The sequence below is a fragment of the Stegodyphus dumicola genome, chromosome 10 (genome assembly GCF_044657685.1).
Source record: "Stegodyphus dumicola isolate Sdum_Otavi_A_Nest chromosome 10, ASM4465768v1".
In the NCBI taxonomy this organism is placed as follows: Eukaryota; Metazoa; Arthropoda; class Arachnida; order Araneae; family Eresidae; genus Stegodyphus; species Stegodyphus dumicola.
Window position 1 is genome coordinate 78,616,679 of NC_140777.1, and position 24,231 is coordinate 78,640,909.

At 33.3% G+C, this 24,231-nt stretch overlaps 1 protein-coding gene and 1 non-coding gene across 3 annotated transcripts in view; both read left to right on the plus strand.

Moving 5' to 3' along the window:
- Window positions 1-24,231, plus strand: part of LOC118183022 (G protein-coupled receptor dmsr-1-like) — a 249,319-nt gene that overhangs the window by 59,313 nt on the left and 165,775 nt on the right. The window lies entirely within an intron of this gene.
- Window positions 7,320-7,426, plus strand: LOC118183023 (U6 spliceosomal RNA). The gene has a single exon (XR_004757162.2). It is a non-coding gene; the product is annotated as a U6 spliceosomal RNA (small nuclear RNA).

The window sequence follows — 24,231 nt, forward strand, 5'->3', positions numbered from 1 at the left end:
AACACGAAATATTTTTAGATGCCTAACATCGTAATAAAATAGAAGAAAAGTTACATTATAAGATTTTCCAATATCAATTATTTGTGATGTAAAATGCAACTCTGAAAATTTTATAGTGATTTTCCCTAAGATGTAAACGCGATGTTACCAATTTTAGGACAATTTAAAAGTTTCTATATTAAAAGTGCATTCTGCAATATCTTACAAAGTAGTTATTTCTATACACAATAGTTACACTGCACTTAAAAGAAAAATTTTAAAAAAAGATTTTAAAGGCCAAGAAATCTAAACAGGACTCTCATGAGAATAATTAAGTCCCTGAATATTAGTAACTCTTTTTAATGCCTGAATTCCGGTAACTGAATGAATTGGGTGGGCTAAACTTTGGAATATGGTAACAGGTAGTTTGGCGACATTTTGGTAAGGCGATAAAGGTTACTAGCTAGGACTTTAGCAGTGTACATGGACAAAGTCAAGAGTCTGCGCAATGCCATTTTTGTGCAATTCTGGGATGTGTTTTTTTAAGTGAAAATAAGTCGACGTGTACATGGATGATACCTTGTATGTGCAATTCTTAAAAACGCGGCAAGCAGTGGGCGATTCTGCACTTTCTTCCAATTTCGCACCTAATCTTCGTCATGATTAAGCACTTTTGTTCCATGAAAGTTCTAGCATAAGCGTAATTAGGTTAGCAGATTGTTGGAAACAAATGTTGAGAAAACAAAATGCCTATACTTCGTGAAAACAAAATGACGTCCAAACAAAAACTAGCAGGTTGCTGTAGCAGGGTTTGTCGCCAAAAAATCGCCAAGTTACCATAATCCAAAGATTAACCATTGGATGAAGCCAGCATGATGTTTCGCATTTGCAGTGCTGATAGAAAGCCAATTCTTTATAAGCGTCTATTAACTTCCGTCCAAACCCAAAATGCCCTCCGCAGCTGAGCGGTAAAGTTGCTGAACACTAGTAGCTCGTCACGGACTCGAAACTCTTCAAGAATAAATACGGTCCGCTGCATGGCAGTTTTTGAGGTTTCGTCGTATGTAATATGAGTAAGGACCAGTTTCTCCTAATAATTTTTACAGGATGGTAGTCTTCCTTTTATAGAGATATTTCTAACATGCATTCATGATTCAAACGCCATCCTAAGATGTAATTCCTCATAGGTTGAACTCTGCGTAGTAAGTTATCTATATACTAATATTTATCTTCTGAGTTCAAATAAGTCTAGATTACCGGATAATTTCCTTTTCAAGTCAAATTCTAGAGACATTAGGTATTTTTGGAAGCAGTCAAGATGAAAAATGAGTTACGCTTTCGCCGGCAATCGCACCGCGGACCTCTGGTATACGCGCCCAGCGTGCAGAACACCACACCACGAAGGCATGCCAAGAAGGCGGGAGAAATACCTTATAAAATTAAATTTCTTTTTCAGTCGTTCACTTAAAATTGTATGCACTAAATAGAACTTTTAGTGATTATCCAAGGGTGGAAAATTGCGATTTTCATTAAAATTATTCTTTGGAATTTAATGTTTAAAGAGGAGTCTGTTACTGCTACTCCATAACATTTTGAGATTTGAAAGATCATTAATATAAATATGTATAATAACGGAATATAAATAATAAGAATTTTCCCATTTAATTAGTAGAGAGAATGATAAACTAATGCTTAAACTCCAGTACAGAAAAGAACAATACATGCATTTAAAAGTTTTAAAAAAAGTGTAATTAAACAGAAAATGAATTTGCAATCTAATTAAATCAGACAAACATTTCCCCAATTCGAGCAGAAAGGTATGAATTAAAATGTTTTCCTTTGAGATTTCTTTATTAAAATTTTTGCCTCCAGTACAAACATAGCTACTTAACTTTAAATTCGTTGTAAGTAATATTTAAATTTCATAAAATTAATTTTGATTTGGATAACCTTTACTATCAATTCTTGTTTCCACTTACAACTTCCTACTAGAATGAGCTTTTAGAATCACTTTGAATGCAAATAAGTTAGAAGAAGTATTTAAAGACGGTTCAAATTACTTAGAGAGAGACAGCTAGTAATCATGACTAGCGGGTGTTTGCTTTTGGGCAAAGTTACTCTTGAAGCTGTTACGCTTATTCATATTATTACGTGCCTTTTGATATTCGCCGGCTAGTTTAAATTAAGGCAAACTACGTTAGATACTTCTCTTTAGCTTAGACTAAGTCTCTTTTAGTTAGCTATAGTTTAGTTCTCATTTCTTATTCTGAGTTTAAGCCTGAGTTGAGGCTTTGTTGTAAGCCCGAGAAAGGCACCAACTGTTATTGTTATTTGAGTGAAATAAAGGGGCAGCTTAACCCTTCTTGAGTCTATGATTTATTTGTTTAAGGGGGCTCATACACCTTAGACCCCTTAACACCCTTCGAATATGTGACTGTTGCAAGAATTGGGATATTTTATTTATTTTAAAATCAATTACTTCCAACTTTTTACAGCTGTCTACATAATATAGCTGCTTTCTGAAATAGTGATCAGAAAGTTTGTGTTGCCACAAATATTTTTGTAATTTAATCCGCTTTGTGACAAAAGTTTTCATCACATTTCCACCTTGCGCGCACGATATTTTCAAAATGGCTGATGGTACATACTTGAAATTTGATGGAATTCTTTATATGAGCCCTATCTTTTAACAGAACCTAAAATCTGATGAGTATTTCAATATTAAAACATTTTATGGACGAAAACATTACAGATTTTTTTTAATAAAATATATTTTATAAACTCCACTCCAAACAAAATAAAAATTTAACATGAACTTCTTAGAATTTTTTGGTTCACAGTAGTTCCCAAATGTTATAAAAGCTTGGAATCAAATTATGCAACAGAATGTTTTAAACTGTGCGCGCAAGGTGGAAACATGACGAAAACTTTTGTCAAAAAGCGGATTAAATTATAAAAATATTTGTGGCAAAACAAACTTTCTGATGATTATTTCAGAAAGCAGCTATGTTATGTAGTCAGCTGTAAAAGGTTGGAAGTAATTGCTTTTAAAATAAATAAGTTATCCCAATTCTTGCAACAGTCACATATTTGAAAATCTTACGGGTTTTAAGGTGTACGAGTCCCCTTAAACTCAGCGACAAGTCGATAAACAGTACATTGGGTTTCTCGACGTTCATCTTAAAGCAAAGAGTGAGAAACCCTACATTGTATTAAACAAACTGGCATTTCTTTGACAAAGATAAAGATCTTCCAAATCATAATGTTTATAAACTCAATGAGTGGAACTAATATTGCAAATATGTCAGGACTACGTGTTCTATGCATACTTTTGGCAAACATAATGGTGACAGTATTAAGGTCCTGATCACGAACAGTGAGCTGAAGGCAGCTATGTTCTTGTGAGCGCTAGGAGAACTACAACGTCAGAAGGGTGTAAAAGACCCTTATATTTAAATCACTACTATTTACAGGAACTCCCAGCTGGGGAGTGATAACAGAAAATTAATGACCGCGCTTGAGTCTAAACTGAACAATTAAACAATTTAAAGTATAGCTTCAGTAGACTTTTAAATAGTCGCTCTTCACAAAGCTTAAACGCGAGATTGGCCTATTTATGGTGCGTAGCAAGCCTTTGCTAAGTACCAACGCACTTAAATCACTTCAATCAGTATTAGAGTAATAATGCTAAGTCGTAATCTGGCGAACGTCCACCGAGCCGACGTGGTCTGAGACTAAAAGCTCTCTCACACTTGAGAAATTTCTCACTAACCTTTAAATACAAAACTTAGCTCCAACACAAATTAGCATAAAGCTGAACCTCGCGCTCATTCTGAAGGGAAGTTGAAATAAGAGTTTACAGGAAAGGGTAACTTAAAATAAAAAGAAATTTGGTTAGTTTAACTTAAAACCTTACATATTCCCCCCAGAATTGGCAAAAGTTGAACTACACTGGTCCAAACGGACCTGATTGAAACTTTGCGATTCTAAAAAAAAAAACTACAACTTAACTCTTCCAACCCTAAGGCCAATCAGAATTTCCTACAATTTATGACGAATGATTTGGACTTTACATACATCTTCATCTGTTTTGAGTTTATCTCTTTCGCACACTCCTTCCAGCAGCATCTGGAAGGAAAGATACTTTAGTAAAACATAATAACAATAAGTGCTAGGTAACGAAGACTTGTTTCGCTAGCCTGTAACTTCACAGACATAATCATTCAAGCAAAAATTTAATTTTTTTTTTTCAAAGTTCTTTTCTTAACATCGCATTCTACTGGGACAATAGTCTAGACTAAATTGCGTTTTACTTCTACAAACTTTTAATTTTAAACAAATTTACAAGTCTTTCGACAAAGGATTATAAAAAACATTTAGCTAACATATTCACAGCAATTCATTGCTTTTACAAAACTAATATCTTCGCAATACTTCACAGTCTATCTTAGAAATATTAAGTAATTTTAAATCTTTGAAAAAAAAAAAACTTAATTTAAACCAAAACATTTTTCAAGATAAGTAATCTTTTATCGCCCACTTGACGTAAAAGTCAACCTCGCTTGAGGTAAAATGAGATTCTGCAACTAGCAGTAATACCTGGAAATTAACTAAACGTTAGAAGGAGAAATGCTACTTATCTCTTGCTGTAGTCATTCATTCGTTTCTTTACCCAGTCGTTGAAGGTTGCGGGGGGAAGAGCTCCGCTTGATTTAACTTCTTCCTTGACCTGGGGCGGCCACCATTAGTCCTTAACCTTACAAATATTCCTATATCTTGTTATCTTGTCAAGGTTTAATATATTTACTTCGGAGTGAAAAATCATCTGTTAACAATATCAACCTATTATTGTAGTTTTATAGACATGTATTATGAAATCATTTATGTAAATTGGGACACAATTTTTTTTTTCGAAGTGTGGTTTAACATTAAAATAAATATTAAAAGTGAAATAGAAAAAAAAAAATTTACAACCATTTACAGTTAATTTCATATGCACAACAATAAAGGGGATTGTTTATGTAAGCTTTCTTTTACAATATAGTTAGATGACTTGGTAAGAAAAATAATCTTAGAATTTTAGTGTCTCACTTTTAATAAAAACAGTCTTAACATTTTAGTATTTATCTTCCTCATATATGTAGAAACTAATACGTTACTTGGAAGAAAATACTTAAAATGCTTTATTAAATGTGTTCATCGTATTGTTACATTAACACCTGATGATTTAAACAAATATTATCTGTTTAAATTTAAAATTAAATTTGATTATTTAAAATTACTTGTAATTGTTATAATGCAGAAAAATAAATATAATTCTCGATGTTGCATTTACTAATTATTGTAAGCAATCATTGGTAGTAAATTAAAAAAAAATATGAGGTTTAATCATAAATATATTATTCAGCAAATTAAGGAAGTAAGAAAACGAGACGATGTTTCCAACCTTGTCTTTTTGGTAGCACAGTGCGTCATTAAGATCTTATTAACTCGGCGGAAGTCACACCAAGAAAAGTCACTAGAGTGGCGCGTGGGGTATCACATACCCTAATATTTAAAATACGATAAAAATAGTTTTATTTAGTTTAAAGCTGTTTTTCTTGTTCTCGTGTATTATAAATGCGTGAATAATAATTGGGTTTCAAAAAATTAATTTCCAAAATAATCTTAGAGTTAAAATTATGATAAATGAAAATAATAAAAAAATAAACATCATGCCTATATGTTTCATTGCATCTTTAATACACAATGCTTATTTTATTTCTTTACACTTTGAACAAAATACACTCATGTGTTCTTAGCACAGAATATTCTCACATTTTAAACATTGCATTCACGTTCTTCTGTCCTTGGCGCGATTAAAATGAAAGGGAATACCTTACAAATTTATCACATCTTTCATACTTAATTGTTTCATGCATTCGTTTTAAATCTTCTTCGAAATTTCTGCTTTTGTTTTGCATGCAGTACGTCAGTTTCTTGGTAAAGTATTAATCTCCGATCTTTGTTCAATACTTTTTTTCATTAATTGGCTAAGTCCTCTCATTAATTGGCTAAGTCTTGAAGGCTAAGTCCTTCAAAAACAGACTTCTGTTTCTGGTTGGCGGATTAGCAGTTGAATGTAATATAATTCAAGCATTTATTACAGCAATATTCGGTGCAGGAAAGAAAATTACCATTGGTAATCTCCTTGTTATTCTGGAAATTGGATAATTGGCTGAAATTTCCTCCCACATATCCATTGCTCCATTAGTCATATTATAAAAACATATAATACCTAACGTTGTATTTTCTCATATAGTATCATCTATAGTAAGATTGTTATATAATGTTGAAAGCATAAGAACAGTTTTTCCTCTTTTAGGAACATCAGGAACTAATGTTTTATCTTTTTCGTAACCAAAACCGTGTAGAAAATATTCCTAGTTTCATCTTCAGTTTCCGAAAACCATTCTTCATCGCTTTCAAATATTTCTAAAATATCTCACAGGCGTTGCATCTCCAATTCACAGGGAGTCATTCTTTATACCATAATGCGGTTAGAAAGTTTTAAGAATTTAATGTCAAGTACTTTAAAATCACTTGCGAGTAGAAATATTTACTGTTACACTCTAGAAATAAATTTCTGAACTAAATATTCAGTCAGAAAAACACTTACGCGGACAGGCGCGTGGGGTGTGTCATACCCCAGTTCCATCAAAATGCCGATAAATCTTTTTCTGAAACACATAGGCAAAGAAAAAGCGGTTGTGAAAGTCAACCACAACTAGAAACTTAGCTACTGAATGCAGCACAGAATTTCAGTTTCATAAGATAGGAATTTTCCACTTTTATGTAGGGGTGGGGTATGATACACCCCACGTGCTTTCCCGCGGGTTAAGTACAGGAGAACTCCAATTATCCGAATCAATTGGAACCAGACTTCATTGGATAATCAAAAATTCGGATACTTGATTTTTTTTCCAAAGAAAGGGTCTATGTACACTTTTATGAATTACTGTTTGTACTATACGTTGAAAATGAGAGGAGGAAAAACTAGTTTAAAGAAAAAGAGGTTTTAATTAATCAAAATGAAAAGGAATCACTTTTATATACATATTATATAGCGTACTGTACAGTGCTTACAAGTGCTGAAAGTCATTGCTTGCTGAACATCTTTTTCAAAGTAAGCCGTTTGATGGACACCATGCCTGCACTTAAAAATTTCTTAGCCAGCTGGTTACATGCCTTAAAAGATGACCAGCTAAGCTTCTGAGCTAAGATCTCAGCATTTCAACAAAGAATCGGACTTGGAAATTGGGTTTCCTATTGAAAGTTGTTGCAAAAACCACTTGAAAATGGTACTCGTTTCGGCAGTACATATACTAAAATTGGAACGATACAGAGAAGATTAGCATGGTCCCTGCGCAAGGATGACACGCAAAATAGTGAAGCGTTCCACATTTTTTTCAAGCCCCGACAATCTTGTGATAGTGGATGTATTGAAGCTAAATATTAAATTAAGAAGTCGTGGATATGAAATTCTGTACTGCTGGGTCCCTGGACATGCAGGAATAAAAGGCAATGAGCTGGCAGACATCACAGCAAAATCTGCTGTTGAAACGTCTGGCCGCCTCAGCCCTTTTAGAGATATCTGTTGTGTCATCAAAGGGAAGATCAGATATAAATGGCAACAACTTTGGGACATTCAGATACATAACAAGTTGAGAAGGGGGAAGGCTAAAATAGAGCATTGGCACACTACTTGCAATCGTAATTAACAAGTTCTTTTAACTCGCCTTAGAATTGGTCACACTAGAGTAACACATAACTACCTTTTGAAAGCTGAAAACGAGCCTGTTTGTGCAAACTGTGATGTTTGTCTCTCAGTATATCACATTTTAATTGAATGTCCATATTTTAATAGTCTTCGTGAGAAGTATTTTAATAGCTGCGACCTGCCTCTCGACCGTTTAATCGGAAGAAAGGTCAATACCAATTTGTTTGACTACCTGAAAGAAACAGGTTTCTATTATTTAATTTGATTTTGTCTTGAGATTTTCTGTTAGAATTTTAATGAATCAAATATTTTAAGATTATATATCTATATTGCCAATTTCATTATCAGAATCATAATCAACATTTTCATCCCACCATTTCACTATCTTTTTACTTGCCTCCATTTTAAAAGTGTGCTGTTGCTTTAGATTTTTTCTTTTATACTTTATATGCGAAATACGAATCCTGCGTTTGGTGCATATGGCCTATAGAGCTTTGCGCCATAAATCTACCACCACCACCACCACTTGAAAACGACATCTTGTAAGTTTTTGTTTGTTGCTGCCTTCATTGAATTTGTTTAACCCCTTTGCGGCGCACTATACGTTAACGTCTGAATTTCAACAAAAAAAGTTGTATGCAGTCTATTTAGTCCTAAAGGAGTATACAGGTAAAATTTTGTAAAAATTGCACTTACCGTTTTAATTCTGTGGGTGTTCCATGAGGTGGAACACTGCGCCGCCAGAGCTTTTAAAAGTGCGACTAAGCGAGCATTGCAATGAAGCACAAAAATGAGTAGAAGCGTTTGTATAAGAATGAAAAAATTCTGTATTATGGCTGTATACATGGTTTCCTGGATATACACAATACTCTTGAATATATACGGATAAATGAGATAAATATCTATATACACAAGTCCTATATACATAAATATTTACAAATTTTCGGAAAGAGTTAGACCTCTCCGCGCCATTTATGGAAAATTAATAATAAAAAAAATTAACTACGATTAATACTAACAATAAAGAAAAACAAGCCTATAATATATACATACACGAAAAATATCTACACGATTATTGAAAATAAATGGGAATGAGACTAAAATGCGACAGCAAAAAATTCGCGCAGGTCTAAGTAAAGATGAGTCAAGCTACTAATAAAATTCCCGCCTAAAAAAAAAAAAAAAAAACTAATCCCAAAAACTTCGAGATGCCAATATTAGGGCTTTATTATATATATTACTAATTTGGAGTATAGCCTGCCAATATTAGGGATAAATGAACCATATTAATTTAATACATTAATAGGGCTTTCATAACACAAAACACACCTCACCCCTCAATACTGCTTTGTTTGAATTCATTCCCCCCAAAAAACAACGGAAACAGAAAACGTAAACAACGCATGTTCTCTCCTAAGCACAGATGTTCTGATTCGTAATAGCATGAGATCGCTAAAGGCGCAGTGTTCCCGCTAATGGAACACCCGGTTTCATTCAATGATCGTATCGTTTTTGTATGAAAGATTAAAAAATATATATATATATATAGAACAAATAATTTGGAGTATAGCCAGTAAAATTATGCCTTATTTTTTTTTCGAAATAAATTTTTTTATATCATTAAAAAAATAGAGAAAATTACTTAAAAAAAGTGGATTTTAATACACATAATAAATGAAATTTCTGTGTCTCCTTGTGATATGTTGCTATCTACTGTTTAAAAAGAAAAGTTCAAAGTATGTTATAAAGGCATTTTTATCTATTTACGGTTGAATTTAAAGGTTTCAGAAGCGATTAAATTCGGGTGTTCCATGTAGTGGAACACTGAGCTGCAAAGGGTTAAGAAGTTCCATCTTCCTTCTTAAGCGGTGACACGAAATTTAAAAGTGCAAGTTTCCTCCTTATAATGTCTGAAATCGTTGATTGTCCAACACTGCATTTTCTTCTTAATTTGTTTCTTAAATTCTGGAAGAGATTCGGATATTCAGCGATCCAGATATTTGGAGTTCTGATAATTGGGTTTGTACTGTAATCCAAAAGAGTTTCTACACGAAACGATAAATGAAACATATTAATTTAATACATTCATTTAGATGTCAATCAACAAAAATGAGCATTATATTTGCAAATTTTCATAGGATAGTTAAGAATGGCTGGACAGGATTTAAGCTACTGGCGCCATTAATTGATGAAACAAGAACGAAAACAATTTCCTTAAAGGCTGAAGGCAAAGATGGATTGGAATTAAGGTCGTTAACTAAAACTAACTGAACTAGGGTCGTTAACTAGATAGATATTTTTTTAATGCGAAACGCCTCTAGAAAATCTAATTCACCAGTGAAAGATTCTTTTTGAATATTTTGGCTGCAGAATAAGTATTCAAAAAACATCTTCCATTGGTAAATTAGATTTTCTAGAGGCATTTCAAACTAAAAAAATCTTTCTGTTCTAGTTAACACCCTAATTCTAATTCATCGTTGCCTGCTGCCTGTAAGGAAAGTATGCTTTAGTCTTTGTTTTATCATTAGATGGCGCCGGTATCTTAACTCCTGTCCAGCCATTCTTAGCTTATTTTGTCTAATCACTATATCTTATCTCGTTTATTTCCGCTTTGGCAGCTGAGGATAATGGTTCGGTAAAACCATAGAAACTAGTCCTGTGAAAATTGTGAAATATTACGCAGATTTTTGTTGTTTGACTTCTAAATTAGTACTTGTTCGACTTGTTATTTTATCCTAACATTAATACATGTTAACATAGAATATGAATAGGTAGAAATTTCACAATACTTATATGATTTTCAATAGAGAGACATTATGCAAGACTTCGTTTTAGACTGTCCTCTTACATCGGCGCGAAGGAAAGAAGAGCGGGTCTGGCTGTTCATCTACTGAAAACAATCAGAATGAAATGTTTATCGCCTCTGTGGTGATTATTGATGTCCATTATTGTATCCAGCACTGTATATCTGAATGGGTAGGATCACCATGGGCAGCGATTATCGATTATTGATACATAGTTTCCTAGCTGTTTAGCAAGCAAGTCTGCGATCATGTTGTAGTTGCTGCTGTAGTCCAGGCTTAGGATATAATTCGTTGAAGTTCATGCAATTAATAGTATTTGACATCTATATGCTTTGCTCTAGAAGTATATTTCTCTAGATACGAAAGTTTGATGCATGACTTGTTATCTTCACAGGCAGTGACTGGCGTATATTATTCTAGTCCTAAATCTTCAGTGCTTATTGTGCTGTATTAGCTACTGCATTGCACTCTGTTCCAGCTGAAGATTAAACAATGCAATTTTGCCTCTCGCTGTTTCATAAAATGCAGTTTTAGTTTGGAAATGTATCCGTTAATGGGTTTTCTGGTTCTTTTCTTGTTTCTCCAATCTTCGTCTGAATATGTAGTTAGTATAAATTCTTGAACTATGATGAATATCAACATTAAGTCTTTTACATTAGAGTATCGATTGAATTTCTTGACAAAATTCAATACATTTTTCGACATTTTACCATTTTTTCTACTTACCAGATTAGAGTCTATTCATCATAGCGCAAGCTACATCGGATCGACTAATTATTGAAAGGTATAGTAATACCCCTACTGCTTGTCTACATTTTGTATTATCTTCTAGCAGATTAGATTTTACTCAGCTGTTAAATTGCTTAAGTTCACGCCGGGAAATAATGTTATGAATCTTACTTCACGGCACCAATGTTATATAGAAGAAAGTTTCGCCACCAAGGTTAAATAGTTTACTTCTAGGTACCAGTTATATCTGAAATTCCTATATTGTTAAATGTTAAATATGAAACTACTTGCCGTTAAAGGGAGTGATCGTATAGTGAAACGTGTACAGCATTTTTGCGTTGTGAAAAAAATGCATTCCGGGACCGCGCCGTGAGAGGATCGAAAACATAAAACATATACAAGATATAAAGGAAAAGTTCATATTAAATATATAAAAAAAACATACTGTAAGAGGTTCCAGATTAAATATCAGTTTATTCAATTACAACACAATAAGAAAAATCTTAACCTCATCTGAGAGTCTGTTCATTTAAATTCATAAAAAAACTTAAGGTTTGTCTGGTGATTTAAAAGAACGGAAAGGGAAACAATTTAAGGCCCGAGAGTTAAATTTTAGATTCGACGTTGTTTTTTTTTTACTGCTAAGGACGTTTTTGAAAAAACTTGCCTAGGGTTCAAACACACCAAAAAAAAAAAAAAATACAACTTAGCTTGAGGGGACATCTTGAAGCGGAGGACTCTTATCTTATCAAGAGTTGATGTCGGCCGGGCTCATCTTGACACAGGTTCTAAAAATGTAGACTCCACTTCACTACTGTAGAACAGAAACAGGAGCACTGCTGCCCAGGGCGGCTATCCGCTTGGTCCTGAAAGTCCTATGTCCACACGCAGGTAACTCGTTCAAATTTCGCCTCTTTACCAGCACGCCGCAAGGAAGAGGGTTTTCAGGCTCAGGTCAGAAACGTTTTTTTTAGGCCATTTCAGCTCGCCTGTTCTTACTCATCCCAAGAGCAAGCTTCACGAGTAACGACCCAAGTAAATTCCACCCACCAGTCAGTAAGGGAGAGAGTCCAACTCCAATTTTCTTCAAGCCAGTTTTCAAGAGCAACGTCCACAAGACCAGCAACCCGAAAGTCAGCGAATCCAAGCGTGAGTGCCTAAGCGAGTCCAAGAGTAAGTGTGTAAGAGAGTCTCGCCTCTTAACCAAAACGCGGCCGGGGAGCATATTTGCCGCTCCCCGCCGGAAAACACCTCTCGGAGTCACTTACATTTTGTCCAGCAAGCCCAAAAATCAGCGAGTCAGTCCGAGCGTCAGCCAAAAGTAAGTGTGTCCAACTCAAATTTCCTTCTTGTCCTTCACCAAACGGGCTCCCACTATGGCTTCACTTATCGCCCCCTTAATTATCGCAAAATCTTCGTTTTCAACTCCAGAATGCGGAAATAAGGGTGATCGCGCCTGCGCGCCCTTCTTCACTTAGCCAACAACCGGACCCTCAATCGCCAAAACCTGAATGACTTACAATGAAAGACAAGTAGCAACCTTTGACCTTTCCGTCAGGTACTTTCCTCTCTTAAGGTCAACTAACAATGAAAATTCTTTCTCGAACATTCTAAAGCGCGCGAAATCATGACTTGGCGAAAATTGCCTCCCTTTCCCTGCTTCTTTCACAATGAATAAAAGTTTGTACAAGATTTGCAAATAAAAGAAAATAAATAATATTCATTTATACTAAATAATATTTCCCGAAGCATCTGTTTCTCCCCAAAATTAAAGCCTTAAATTAAATAATTCAGAATCAAAATAAAATTTAAATTTCCATAAATCATAAAATCATTCACCTAATTTTTATAACGCTATCCGGTAATTTCTCTACATAACACAGCACAGCGCATGCTACATGGGAAGGATTGATTGCTGAAATGTATAATATTGCCCATACTGCTTGCCTATATTCTGTATTACCTTAGAGAAGATTATCTTTATTTTCTAGTCTGCATTAATTTATTTCCATTGGTGTGAATATTTGCGTCGAATCACTGAAAGTGTTGAATCAATTTTCAAATTATTGCCACGAACTGTTATCGCCCTATATTATATTTAAAGAAATAAAATGATGAGGAATCTGCACAAATGTATATATGTTTCTCGTATTGTGAAAAAACGACGGTACCTAGGGCCATTAAATTTTGAACAGCGTAGTCCTCGACCCGAATATTGGGCACCTGGAATCCCGATTTTTCAAATTCGAATTTGTGTTTTTATCTTTTTCACATTTTGTAAAATTTCAACGATTTTTTTTTATAAACCCCGACGATTTCACAACGAGCAGTGGCAACATTGTACGGAATAAAATATTCTTGTCTTCCGGCGTGAGACTGTAAAGGAAACTCTACAGATATGCTGCTTCTAAATGTTTTTATTCTATAAGGACAATACCCGAAATGCTTTAGAAACGTCTATGTGTGTTTAAATGAAAACAAATTCCCTCTTTGGGCGTAATATAAAAACCGAAAGCTTTCAGATTTTTTTTGAAGGAAATTTCAAATTCTTGTGTACCATATTTATTTGAAAGCTTCTATGTTATATTTTTGAAGATTTATTCTGCATAATAGCATGCTTTTCCTGAAAGTCTTGGAAGCTAATAGTTTCAAAATATGTTTCCCAGTTTTATATGTTCTCATATTCCTACATATTTATGTGTTTACCCTATTTCCACAGAATTCATTAAAAAGGATTCTCTAAGGTTAACTATAATGCAAAAAATTACTTTTGAGAATTCCTGGTAGTATATTAAGTTATATACATTGCGGCCCGCCAAGAAAATAATATTCAAAAACAGTAAAGCTTCGAAGATTTGATGTGAATTTTAAAAGCAGGAATGCCTTTGAAAATTTTTAAGCATAGTTTATACTTGAATCCTCACATATGCTTTTAAGGAAAATAATTTTGCTATTTCTCCAACTTATCTATGTGAGTAAAATTGTTTCTTAATGAAGAAATAACGACTTAAAGCATTTCTTAATATCACCCATTTATTATTCAATTGCAACATTGTATATGATAATTCTTGAAGTAAATATTTATTCTTTTTCCTTGAAGCTACTTGGAGTTACTATTTGTAGTTTCTGTTAGTAATGTTTTTAAAGAAATGCTTCTCCTATGAATTCTAAAATATGTCTCCTGCTATGTATAATGGCTACATATTGACATGCAAAAGAAGTAGCCTTTCTTTTGTACCTTAATTTATTAAAGGAAGGGACTGAGGAAATGTAAATTTAAATTTCCCTTTGGGATCAGTCAAACAAATTTCCATTTAAATAGCTTCCCGAAAATATTCGTGGTAATGCTGAGTCAAGAGAGCAATTACATTTACTATTATACAGAAGATTATTTTTAATTTTCCAGAGGACAACCAATTAGAAACAGTAACAGAAATTATGTTCGAAATGGTAAAAAATAATATTTTTTGAAGCATTTATTAATAACTTTTCCAAAACTGCATATAATGAAAGTGCAAAAATGTATTTGCTGTAAAACAAATATATATTAATTTTCATAATTTTTGTTTTACTGTTAACTAGCTACTGCACCAATGTTCTGTTTCTATACTTTGCCGAAAAATCATGGGCACCAATGCTGTGTTACAACTTCCTCTTAGGGAGGAAACTAATGCAGAAACAGGTGAAACTGCAACTAACTAAATATCACTGAGAAACTAAACTCTTAAGAGTTTGCTAATTACCAAACTTTTAGTGATCGTATAAGTGAATTTTTAATGCATTGCGTTGTGAAAATGCATCCGGGACCGCGCCGTGAGAGGATCGAATAAACAACATGTAAAATCAATATATATATATAAGAAAAACACATAACAGTTATAAAGAAAACATAAGTAATAGGTTTCCAGATTAAATATCAGTTTATTCAAATTCCTCACAATAAAAATTAAATCTTATCCTAATCAGAGAGTCAAATTTCTTATTTGTGTTACATTTTCAATTTACTTATTTTAGACACAGGGGAATTCTTCAATTTGTCCTTTACTTTTTGTTACATTTAAATTCATGATTTGCAAATCTATTACATGACTCTTTTAATTTAACGGGTACCCGTTCTATAATTTCTAAGAGGTTAAGGAAAACAAATTATTTGCAATTCAAACCTGTTCTAAGGAAGATTACACAAACAACTTAAATTATTACATCCTAATTCATATAAAGACCTTAAGGTTTGTCTCGGTAATTTAGAAGGGGAAAGGGAAACAATTGAAAGCCTGAGAATTAATTTAAGATTCGACGTTGTTATTTTACATTCCAAGGAAGTCGTTGAAACCTTACTTAGAGTTCAAACTCAAAAAAATAGAAACTTATCTTGTGGTGTACATCTTGAAGTGGAGGATTCGTATCCTAATAAGAGTTGACGTCGGCGGCGCTTATCCATGATTGCAAAATGGAAGTTTCAGAGGACATCGTCCTGTCCTGGCACTATTGGCGAAACACACACGGCAGGTAACTGGTTTTCATAACGACGAAGCAATTTTCACTCTCGAAATCAGAAACAGGAGCACTCCTTCCGGAACGTCTCTCTAGGCAATTACAGCTCGCCTTCTCTCGCTCATCCCAAGAGCAAGCTCGAAATTACAATCTTAGCCCAAAAGTAAGTAAGTCAACCCAGTAAGTGATTCCAAGAGTAAGTGAGTAAAGTCTCTCGCCTCTTAGTCAAAACGCCGCCGGGGAGCATCTCTCTTCGTAAATTACATCGTTTCTAACGCTCAACCCCAGAGCAAGTTTCAAGAGTAACATCCATACAGTAAGTCTCGCACGAAAAAAGTGATTCAAACTCGAATTTTCTTCCTCTCCTTCACAAACGCAGGCTCCCACTATGGTTTCAATTATCGCCCCCTTAATTTGGGCAAATTTTTGCGTTTCAACCCCTGAATGAGGAAATAAGGGTGAACGCGCATGCGCGCCCTTCTGCAATTAGCCAACAATACGGACCTTCCGATCGCCAAAACCTGAATGACTTCCATCGAAGGTTAAGTGGCAACCTCTGACCCTTCTGTCACGTACTTCCTGTCCTAAGGTCAACTGCACAATGAAATTTCTTCCAGAACATTCTAAAGGACAAAGCGCGCGAAATCATGACTTAGCAAAATTGCCTCCCTTTCCCTGCTTCTTTTCACAATGAATCAAAGCTTGGACAAAAATTGCAAATAAAGGAAAATAAATAATATTCTTTAAACTAAAAATATTCCCAGAAGCATCTGTTTTTCCCCAAAATTAAAGCATTAAAATAAATAATTCAGAATCAAATAAAATTAAGATTTCCATAAATCAGGAAATCATTCACCTAGTTTTTATAACGCGATCAGACAAATTCTCTACACAACATTACATGTGGAATCTGTAATCAAGCTGTTGTAAAAATCTGAAACAAATTGTACGCGTATGAATAAGAGTAAAGACGTTAAATAATTTCGACTCCTATAGTTTCCAATACTATGAAAAACTCAGCTATGAATTTAAGGAAATTTAATTATACAGATACACCTAGACGATGGGAAATCACATAGGAATGCAGGGTCGGAAACTATTTTCTGGCGGGGTAGTGACGACTCTGAAGTCAAGAAAGAAAGGACATGAACGGGGTGAGAAAACATGTTTATTATTCGGAGTACAACGAAAACAGCATAAAGAGATAATGATCATTATCAAAGAGGGTGTTCGAAATCGTGCGTCAATTCATCTTCCAATCGTGATGCAGATCTCCCACGCACCAGAGAAGTGAGGCTATCACGGTCTGGGGTCGTAATTTCGAACGCCGCCTTTAATGATGACCGTTGTTTGTTTTTGTTCTGCTTTGTAGGTTTCCGCTGTACTAAACATGCTTTGTCTCTCTGTTTGTGCCCATCCTTTTTTGCGTTCTGTGTCTTCACTACCGGGTCGCGTAATGGCAGACTGCACATTGAGTTGAAGAGTGTTAAACGAATGTCGCATACTGCGCATGCCCAGAAAACAATTTGGCGTAATTACTATGTTCGCGCGATTTGAAAAGAAGATAAATACAGTATATGGTAGATGTACCGCCATCTGATTGTAAACAAATCTCGCGTTTAAATCTTCGTAGAGTATAATGTAAATGTAAATTAATTACTGTGTTAAAATACTATTTTTTGCTGTACTGCTCAAACAACTAGAAAGCTGAAATTATTGCGAAGTAATGTGAAGCAGTGTTTGCATTCAAAATGTGAAATATAATACCTGTGAAATTCTGCACATTCCTTTGGAACTGTACAAATTTTCGTTCAGAAAAAGACTGAAATTTAGGATATATTAGTTGAAAATTTATTCATTATACTTTTAAGCAATAAAAACAATTCAGGATTTACCATACGTTCCATTCGTACATACATAAAGAAACACTGAGGAATATAACAAGTGCTTGCAAATAACGCTGAAGAAATTTTACAATTCCTTAATGCTAGTTATTAAATTCTTTGAAATGAGAAAATAAAAGCGCGAATATACGCTAACAATCTAAGCGAGATACTCCAGTTTACAATTACTGAATTATAACATGTAAACAAATTACATTTAAATAACGAATTATTACGAACATATGTTAACAAATATTAACTGCACTGTTATTGACAAATTACAATGAAATATATATTAAAAAAATAAGCAAGTGCAATCGGTATGGACGTTAAAATAACTAATAAGCAAAGTTCCACAACATTACAGTTGTAAACATCATTCGAACACACTCGACAGCCATGGTGATCACGAATAAGCTAGCGTAGGGTTGCTTAGTCGCCAATATTTCTCCCCGCGCCAAAGGTACACCATCAAGCATGCGCAGTAAGTGAAATTTGCTTAACATTGTTCAACTCAATGTGCAGTCTGCCATTACGCTACCGGGTCAGGAAAGCTTTTTCGACTATTCCTACGTGATTTCTCATCATCTAGGTGTACACTATCTCTCCTGAAAGTTTGTCACCGCTGTACTGATACACCCTGTAGGTTTGGATCCTGTATCCTATATCCGTATTACGTCTGTTCCGTTTGATTCATCTCAAAACCTGTTTAAATTATAACCTTCTACAGAAGAAGCTTTACAGCTGTTTCCGTTTCAGTTCCAGTAACATCACACTGCAGGCTTTTAGCATCGACGGTCTCTGGCAAATGTTGCCATCAAACAGACATCATAAAGTGAAATTCAACGTGGATTGGCATATTGCGAGTTATGCAGAATGCTGCTATCTAATGCCAAAATGCGGGATTTAAAAGCAAGAAATTTACTAGTTGACAGTTTAAATATTTATTTTATTTTTAATAATATATCTACGTAAAGTAATTAAATAACATCTAACTGTTAAACTTTCTGAATATTTGCTCAATTATTCGAGTTAATAAAAGAATTTTTAAAGCCGTACATTATGTTTTTAGGACCAGATTGAACGTTCGGAACAGAACTTTTTAAACACTTATTTACTGAATCAAATGACGATTTTAATAAATTTGCATAAAAGTAAAACATCTTTTCGCATATTATTAAGATTTATATGTAAACCATCTTTTAAGAAACTAATACTTAAATAGATGTGTTAAAAAATAATAAGCAAAGAGAATTTTTTTAAATTATATATAAATGCTTATTTTAAAATTAAATTCAAATTAATTTATACAGAAATACAGCAAAACAAAAGATACTTACTGCAAAATGAAATCAAAAAATTCAAACTATTAATCAAATAAAGTAACAAAAATCTATAAAATAATAAAAAGGCCAGTAATTAAACACAGCATATCAAATATATACAGGAAACAGCTGAGTAGCTGTATATTGAAAGGAAAATAAATAAACCTTTTGAAAAAAAAAAAGAAACTTAAATAACGATTCAAATTTTATATATCGTCTCTGGATTGACTTAAAAGGTATTCATTGATATTAGTCTCATTGAATTTTCATGTGTACTTAACTACATCGGAGGTTGTTTCTGTATAATTAAAAACGTTTTTGAAGGTTGTTTTCTGTTTTTGAAAACATTTTTCTTTATTCCGTGCAATAGGAAATGTGATAAAGTTTATTATACAGAAGCAAATTATTAGACACTGCGGATCGTAACTTAAAATTATCATCAGTCTAACTGAAGCATACAAACACACACACGCAAAGGAGGAAAACAATTCAAATTTTATATTACATCCAAAGGGTCGTTTTTTTAAATTTATTGTGGGTTACCTTTATTTATTAAATATCATGTTTTTCGCAATTAAACCATAAAGTTCAATTCAGTACCTATATCACAAAAAAAGAAACTTCGCGCATAAAATATCCGTGCTTGGACACGATGTCAATGTTAATGGAACGCTTTGAATTCGTCTGTTAATCAAAAATCCGTTTCTAAAATTTTACGAAATATGAAACTGATATTGAAATAAATTCCAAATTTGGACTTCCAGATGCCCAGGATTAGATTGGTTTATTCAATTACGGCAAAGCACACGAGGGCTATCTGCCTAAAGGGAGGAATGCCTTCGTGGAGGACTTTCTAAGGGAAACTGGCTCGCATACACGTTACACATAGGGAAAACCACGAAAACGCCCATGCATCCAGCCCGTTTGCGGGATTCGATCCTCGGACCGAACTACCAGTGTTCAGCGTCTTTACCGCTCGGCCGCTGGTGGCCCCGCCCATATTAGAGTGGAAGACTATTTTATTCAAAATTGGTTGTCTCGAGGGACCGTTGTTTTTTCACAGCGCAAGAACCATGCATACATTAAGGCAAATAGGTAATTATTTATTTATTTTTTTTAAATGTAATGCAGGACTCTAATATTTGGTGGCAAGAGTTTGAAAAGTGAATTAGACTTTTATAATGAACCAACGCAAAATGTCAAAGCGGAATTAATAGTCCTTCGGAGCTAACACTCCTTTGGTCCTTTGGGCTTAAAAAAAAAAAAAAAAAAAAAAAAAATTAAAGCTTTTAGATTTTGTGTTAATTTCAAACAGTTTTTTTTTTTTTTTTTTTTTTTTTTTTTTTTTGAAAAACAGGCACATACACGTTTCGAGAGCATTTGAGGTAACGCCACATTGTGTTAAAATATTTAAAAATAGCATATCCTTAAAATTTCCGACAGACAGCCTCGCGCGCAGCAGATAAAAATGCTTTATTTCCTACATTGTTGCCTCTGCTCGCTTTGAAATCATTGAGTTTTAAATATGAAATTCGTCAAGGTTTTGCAAAATATAAAATAGACAATAAAACAAATTACAACTTCGGTCTTACAGGGCTCCATGTTCAGGTGGAGGGCTCTGTTATTCAAAATTTGACAAATCTAGGTGCCGTTGAATTTCCCCAATGCGAGAAACTTACATATATTCATCCACATTATTCATTATTTAGTTTCCTTAAATACAAAAATTGGCGATAGTAATTGGTGGCCAGAATTTGAAAACTGATATATCGCATTTAACTGATTCAACGCAAAACGCCGCTTCAAGACCCATATCCCTTCTGGGCTAACGCCCCTTTGGGGTAAAAGGTAATAATTTAAAGCTTTGCGTAACGTTTCGAATGATTATCATCAACAATGCATTCATTTGTAAATAAGAAGTAATATTTCACAGCTAAAATTATATTTGGCGTTATTTGTGGGTTTATAGTTTACAGCAGTTTGAAAAAAAAAAAAAAAAAAAAAAAACAACTTTGGATGAAAAAATTTCTCTCCTAAGCAGCTAACTACTAAATGAAACTTTTAGAAAAAAGAAATAATTATAATGATTTAGATCCAGTTAACTGACTCAGATTGCACGCGCCATTACTAACTTCCTTGTACGAAGTAAACAGGAAACATTGTAATAGCGAAAAGTTTCAGGTACCATATTTCAACGAAAATATCCATTTTGACCGCTATCGAATGCAATTTAACAAAGTTTTTGCGTGATATCTGTACGTAAGGACAGAATAAAAGACTCTTTTCCCCCAAAAAATTATAAAACTGCTTTAAAATTAATTCTGAAGAGAATTTTTCGTGGCATCTGTACGAACGTATGTACATACGTGCGTAGGTACGTTCTTGCGTACGTACGTATCTCGCATAACTCAAAAACGAGTAGCCTCAGAACGTTGAAATTTTGTATATAGGACTGCTACAACATGTAGATGTGCACCTCGTATTTTGGTTGCAATCGGCCGCACCAAACGTATATAAATATATTTATATATATATATCCACTCTGTTACCCGGCTCAGTGATCTAAGTTTCTTTACTCTTATATGTTTGTAAATTGTACATTTTTTGCTTTAAAAATGATTGAATTATGTTGTTTTTAATCTTCCGGTTAAGGTTTTTATGCCTTTCGTAATTCTGGAAGCAATATTTGTACAATTATCAACAATTTAAAAGCTGTTGAAGTGCGGTTAAGTTTTAAACAACATGGCGGACATATTTGTTTACATTTGAAACAGCAGAATTGTAGATTTGTTCCCAATCTAGAGAGACTAAGCTTCGCAACACAAAAATAACGCCTTCATTTATTATTGTGAATTAAATCATGCTTAATTCTTTCTGGAATGTTTTCGAGCAAATAAGTGTTTAAGATTTACTTCGTAATTTTTAATGCAGATATTTTGAGTTTTTATGCATTTTTGCCTTGTCCCGAAGTGAGAACTGAATTAATTGAATGAAAAGTATTAAATCGTCTGTGAAAAACTGTTTCTTTTCTGTTTTATTTGCTTAATTTCTTTCATACATCGTTTTAGGTTTATTATAGTATTTGAATAGAACATGTGGCAACGATAATTCTTCAAATGATATAAATTTTGTACATTCGGAGTGTTGTTATAGTAAACAAATATAGTGAATTTTAAAGAGTCCATTTATTCTATTGTGGTTTAAGCGCTGTTGACGAAGTAGATTTAATTCAATCCAATCAATTTAAATGAAATTCAAGAAAAAAAATGCGTATAATTTAATATTCTGTACGAGGAAGTCATGTGGTGTATACATCAGATTTTTTGTTGCTCGTGAGACAGACAAGAAGAAAAAATCCACAACGTGAGCTAAATCAACAATGAAAGAAAGTAAATCTCCACTGATTGTAAACTGTAGTTAAGCATCAGAGAAACTTTATATTGTTCTCGAAACTAAAACTTGCTTCTCTTTCTGGATTTTTAGAATGTGAATGAGGAATGCAAAAATAGCAAGAAATATTTAAGTGTTAGTAAGTTCATGTGATTGACATAGAATAAAAAAATACTCATGCTAATTTATTTCAACTCTTATTTTGTTCTCTTGTTCTTCTTAGTTATCTTACATAAATGGTTCAAATTAAAATGTATTTATGTTAAAACTTTCGAAAATATTTACCTACGAAATCTTTTGTATGACATTACTGATGTTAAAGTAAATCATTCCTTAATTTTATTATTTAATTTTACTTTGTAATCAATGAATTTACAACATAGAATTTGATACATTACGAAACTAGATATCTGTTGGCTAAATGGATTCGATACTATTAACATCTGTGCGCGTCTGTTTGTCTGCGGCATTAAAAATTCCTGAGAAGCCATTTCAACCATTTTAATCTTCGTACGACTTTAATCAGCCCAGATATTCATTAAAAACTCTGAAAACGGTAAATTTCGCTCTCATTTTTCAGAGTGGCAACAGTCTTGGGAGTCGCTAGAGATGAAAATTATTTATTTTGAGGAGTGTTGCAACTGCTCGCTTTCAAATCGTAGAGTTTGTTAATAAAAATATGTAAATTTTACAAAACATGAAACAAAAATAGCATTTTCCAACTTTAACGTATTATTACTCGATAGTGTCACATTCTGGTGTTGAAGAAAGCACGCAATTGCACGTGACGCCATTGTATGTATAAAATGTTTCTTTAATGTCAGTATTTTAAATTAATACCTGCTGTTGGCAACATTTTTGTTTTATGTTAGGATAACTGGTATGGCGTTTTAATGCCACTTTAATTCTTTTCTTGATATTGAGAAAGATTCTTAGGTTACATTAAATTTTAATCATGAAATCATGCATATACCTAAAGTGTCAAAAATATTTGTTTCCCGGTTTGGCAGCAAAATATTATTTATGAATTAGTTGTTGCTTGAAACGATTGAACTGATTTCGTTCATACTGAAATGTTTTTATAAATTGACTTTTAAGGTGTGCATAGAACTTTTAAATTTTGCTTATAAGTTAAATTATCTTAAGGGGACTCATACACCTTAAAACCCACAAGATATTCGAATAGGTGACTGTTGCAAGAATTGGGATAACTTATTTATTTTAAAAGCAATTACTACCAACTTTTTACAGCTGACTACATAATATAGCTGCTTTCTGAAATAGTCATCAGAACGTTTGTGTTGCCACAAATATTTTTATAATTTAATCCGCTTTGTGACAAAATATTTCGTCAAGTTTCCACCTTGCGCGCACAGTTTAAAACATTCTGTTTCACAATTTAATTCCATATTTAATATATAGCTTTTTATAACATTTGGAAACTACTGTGAACCTAAAATTCTAAAAATTTCATGTTAAATTTTTATTTTATTTTGAGTTGAGTTTATAAAATGTATTTTATTTGAAAAATTTTTTATTTTTTCGCCCATAAAATTTTTCAATATTAAAATATTCATCAGATTGTTGGTTCAGTTAGAAAATAGTGCCCATATAAAGAATTCCATCAAACTTCAAGTATGTACCATTAGCCATTTTTAAAATATCGTGCGCGCAAGGTGGAAACACGGCGAAATATTTTGTCACAAAGAAGATTAAATTACAAAACTATTTGTGGCAACACAAACTTTCTGATTACCAGTTTCCAAAGCAGCTATATTATGTAGTCAGCTGTAAAAAGTTGGAAGTAATTGCTTTTAAAATAAATAAAATAACCCAATTCTTGCAACAGTCACCTATTCGAAGATCAT